This window comes from Sinocyclocheilus rhinocerous, unplaced genomic scaffold, assembly GCF_001515625.1.
Source record: "Sinocyclocheilus rhinocerous isolate Xijiao unplaced genomic scaffold, SAMN03320098_v1.1 scaffold1409, whole genome shotgun sequence".
Lineage (NCBI taxonomy): Eukaryota > Metazoa > Chordata > Actinopteri > Cypriniformes > Cyprinidae > Sinocyclocheilus > Sinocyclocheilus rhinocerous.
In genome coordinates, this window is record NW_015650351.1 from 26,008 (window position 1) to 31,085 (window position 5,078).

The 5,078-nt window shown below is 36.7% G+C and overlaps 1 protein-coding gene across 2 annotated transcripts in view; it reads left to right on the top strand.

Moving 5' to 3' along the window:
• Window positions 1–578: 578 nt before the first annotated feature.
• Window positions 579–5,078, top strand: part of LOC107711794 (disks large-associated protein 4-like) — a 139,589-nt gene continuing 135,089 nt past the window's right edge. For both annotated transcript variants that reach the window (XM_016516845.1, XM_016516846.1), the window contains exon 1: window positions 579–674. The gene's annotated coding sequence lies outside the window, so the exon portion shown is untranslated. The remainder of the gene's footprint in view (window positions 675–5,078) is intronic.

Below are 5,078 nucleotides of genomic sequence, written 5' to 3' on the forward strand. Positions count from 1 at the left end.
CATTTGGTTCAGACCTCGGCACAACAAAACCCAAATGATATCCCTGAGGGAAATGTTTTAAGGATATTTAATCAGGACAGGATCAGAATTAATTTCGGGAGACTCCCGGGAAGTTTTGCCTGAACTCAATTTGAGTGTTTCTCAGACCTTGAAATGATTGTCAATGGAGAATCGCTATTAGACAAACATTTAGTCCGGGAGATTGTTAAATCTTGTTTAGTTTAGGAAGGTTTATCTTACACTGAATCTAAAATAGCATCACTTTTGCTCATATTTAGGATCTGAATAAATTCCTAACCCTAATTATTTGTGCTCTGGATCATGTGACTCTTTGAGGAGAGCAACTATTACTTGCATTTGTTCACCAAAAAACACATTTGAGCTTTGCTTTGTGTCGGTGAAACGCCAAACAATGCAAACACTGAACGTTTAGTCAGTCATTAGTCTCTTGATTGTGGTATTATATTCGGGCTAATTATCTGTGAAGATTAATTTCATCCTCTTGAGCTGCTTAAAAATGAATGTGAAGGAATATGGAGGTTCTGATTTGAGCTGTCTGTCGTCTGCTTTCAGAATGACACAAAGCGCTGGGAGGATTTCGCTGTATTTGTGGAGCGCTCCAGAACGTCCGTCCCGTCTCACGCGATGCTGAGCATGTAAAGATCCGGACTGAGGTAAGAAGACTTTTATTAAAGCGCTTCTCAACTGGTTTTTGCTAAAAGGCTCAGATTTTACAGCTAGTGCCGAATGAACACAGTAAAATAAATAAAATAAAATAAATACATTTATTATTATTATTATTATTATTATTGATATATATTATTTGCAGCTTAAATGTATTTTTAGATAAATAAAATAAATTATTGTTAAATAAAATAAAATTATTGTTTAAAATATTGGTTATTTATTATATATTTATATTGCATATTTTAATTATATATTTATTATAAAACATTGAATGTGTTATTGTTTAAATGTATTATTTGTAGTTTTTAAATTATTTAATTAAATTAAATGAATGATTAATTAAACTACATTTTATATATATATATATATATATATACACACACACATACATACATAAACTTACAATAATTCTAAATATTTATTAGATAACATTGAATATATTATTATTGAAATTTCTTATTTGTAGCTTAAATTTATTGAAATTTCTTAAACAATTAAAATAAATTATTGTTTAAAATATTGTTTAAAATATTTACTATAATTATATTTGTAGTTTAAATGTATTAAAAGTTATTAATGAAAAAGATTGTGGTATTGTAGTGTAGTATTTAATTAATAATTTTTGAAATAGTTTTTATACATATAGAATGTATTTATATTACATATTTATATTAATTTCATATTTATTATGATTATAAAGCCAATAATTGAACTTAAACTGCATGTAATATAGGCTGAGTCCTGTTTTCTTATGCCGTTTATTTATTAATATTAGCTATTTCAATTTAGTTACTATAACCAACAACAAAAGATATGAGAATGATTTTCTCCTCCCTTAAAAAAAGTTAATATTTTTATTTATTGTGCTGTCCTTAATATGCATGATTTTATGCTTAGATGTAGTTTATTATTTGCATATTGCATCGTTTTTTACCCTGGCTCCCTTGTCACCCATCAGAACAGACCCACGGCCCATTTTGACTTTGCGACACACCAGATGAGAAGCGCTGTTTTCCAGCACGCTGCGGTGGAGGCTGCACTCGCCTTTGAACACCAGCATTGTGCCTTTGCCGTTTGTTATTGTTCACTTTCACAGCGCAGTGGCCTTGATTGTGCTGATTTGCTGCATTCGTAATGTACTTCAGAATGGGAAGATCAAGTCTGTGCTCTGGCAGTCTTGTTCAATCAATAATGAAACAAGGTCTTTGTCTAGCACCCTGTCAGACGTGACTTTCCGCTCAAATCTGGACTAGAAACGGCGATTCGCTGCTGGTTTATGCATGCATGCACGAGTCCATGTGATTCCGAGACTCCGATCTCAGACTTTGTTGTCGAAAAGATAAATGACTGCTGGTGGACTATAAACGAATTCATCTACAGAACGTCCCCTAACCACAACCACGTGCATGTAGGCAATGTAGCCTACAAAAGCCAATTTGATTTAACCTCCAAAGAGCTTTGTGACATGCTCATTTTTTTCTAGGTGATTCTAAAGCATTGGTGAGATTGAATGAGGGGCCCCTGGGGGCCAGTCTTGTATATGAAGAGTCAAACATGGAGATTTGTGTGCAGATTGATGGGCCGCTTGCCAATAGTTCATCAGCAGACTGTACGCTCAGCCGCTCGCTCTGGTTCAGATTTATGATGTCATAATGCCGATGAGTGACCTCCAGTGAGGCAAAACCACCGCTGCAGTTTCATCACTTTGATGGGAGCGGCGTCTTTAACTTTGCCAATAACTTTTAGACGGACGATCCATTCCATACTACAACTTCACAGGATTTGTGTTGGATTGTGCGCTGTGGGGGTGCAAGACAACTTGTGCTGTGAGACAACTTGAGTAAGCTATGGTTAGGTTGACTACCTTACAAATTATTTCTCTGCAGTGCTTGAAAATGTTGTTCTGTTTCAGTTTTATAATATATATATAACCCAAATTTTTTTCCGTCATATACAGAATTTTTTTAGCAGTGATGGAAAAATCTGAAGGCTCTCTGTCACTTTGACAGATTACACTGAGGGTGATCTATTGTAATTTATGACTGTAATACCCACCCCTGTCCAGTTGGTGGCAAGTGCGCTCCAGTGTGGCAGCAGAGCGCGGGATCATCAGCTCCAGAACAAAAATAAAACTCTCACGAGTCTTTTGCTATACCTTTGATTACGCACAGGCGAGTACCCACTAGTAAAGCAAAAACACTTCGCGCTGCCACATTAAAGAGCGCCAAAACGGTATTTATTCCTGGAATTTCCTAATAAAACGGACAGAATTTGAAATCTGAGACTTTGTTTCATATCAAACGTAACAACGCACAAAGCCTGTTGCGATTTATTGGATGGGAGGCGCACTATATGTACGGTCAGTGCCGATCCTAGACTTCTGGGGGCCCTACGCAAAACTGTGTCAGTGGAGTGGGGTATGAGTGGTTATGAACGAATGAATGAAACGCATTTGTCCGTGTTTCACTCCGTCTCGAATCGCGCTCGCGGAAAGCGCTTGAGAATCAGTGTCTCTTCCGCGGCTCTTTACGCTTTCAACTGATTTTTTTAGTCTCGAGCAAGACTGTACGGCATTCACGTTACATGATTTGACTGATTTTTACGTAGAAAGGGTGACAGCGCACCGTATTAAAAGAAATGATCATTCATGTTTTCATAACCGCTGTCCAAATTCAAAAACGAAACTAAAATTAAATCATCTTTGAGAGCAAGGGGGCCACCTGGTGTTTACACGTATTTTGCGTATAGGGAGGATCAGCTCTGTGTACGGTTCATTCATCAACTGAAAACAGAATCGATTGGTATTTAAGATTCGATATTGGTTCATAAAAATTAGAATTGATTAAAATCGAGAAATCTAATTTTTTTACCCAGTCCAAGCTTATTTTTTTGTTGTTAGTGTCCTCCGCTGTCACTGCGGTGTGTTGAACATGAAAAGTGACGCACAGTCCAGAGGTGTAAAGTATTGGAGTAAATGTAATTAGTTACTGTACTTGAGTATATTTTCGGATACTTTGTAGTTGTACTGAGTATCAAAGATATTAGCAAATTTTACTCTCTACTTCACTACATTCTTGAATGAGGATCTGTACTCTTTACTCCACTACATTTGAAATTGTATGGAATTAAAATTAAAAAGATGAATGGAAATTTAAAGAAAATCACATTACTAATATTTCACAAGAACATTTTGTGAAGACAAACTTTGATTTTTTGGATGGATGGATGGATAAAACAAGTGCAAAAGAGTAAACTAATGATCAAACAAACAAACAAACGATAGAAAGAATGAACAAATGAATGAAGAACAAACAAAGGAACGAACGATAGATGGATGGATGGATGGATGGATAGATAGATAGATAGATAGATAGATAGATAGCTTTTTTAAAAAGTCGGGCATTAGTTAGGAAGTGTCTGTCAGTAACCTAAAGGTAAATGTGTATATGCTGTAAATGTGAGCTGTGTGTGTGTGTGTGTGTGTGTGAGGGAGAGATACTGTAGTGTGTTCATGCTCCTAAACCTCTGAACTTCACAATCGCACTGGTTTGGTTTTCCTGCTGTTTGTGCCGTAATCGTGGAGTCAGAGCCTCAGCGCCTCTCACCCGCTCCAGCATCACAGCGGCCGCTTCAAAAGAGACGAGTGTGTGAGTTTCTGAAGCATCCCGTGCATGAATATGGATGCGTGTGTGCTGTGATTGGCTCATCCGTGGTTGATTGACATCCTTTGACAGACTCCCGCTTCATGTTATATTAAAGCTCACCAGAGACCCCGGATTCATAATTCAGACTCAGATTTAAGACGTGACCAACATTACATATGAAGAGCGCTGTGGTTTAACACATGAATGTGGGCTGAACACACAGTTTAAAGGGTCTGTGTCAGTTTTGCTCAGTGATTTTCACACAGTGTGAATTAAAACAGATACAAAGAATTGGAAAAGAAGTTCACAGATGTGAATAACAAACTTTTCTATTTTGGTTTTGTTCCTCCTCTAACTGACTTCCTAAGCTTAGGATGCTTCGAGGGTGAGGGGCGCATGCGCAAGTGCTGACCCAGACGCTGGCGTGTTTGAGTTTGTTTGTTTTGTCTTATAGTTGTCTTATATTTTATTTCTGATGCTATTTTACACTTAGATTTTTAGAGATATGATTTTTACATTTATTTTGGTTTGGATTTGGAGTCTAAAATGCGTCGTCGATCAAGTTATTGCACTGGAAGCCGAAGTGGAGTTGGGAAGTTTGAGAAACCATAAGGAAGAATCTCTGCAAGAGTCCTTACATTTAAATTGAACTCTTTTGGAGCCGTTATCCAGGGTTGTAGCCATCAGTTCAGAAGTGAGGGGAAATGTCAAATTTCTTTTTTAATTGACAAATTTTATTTTTGTCTC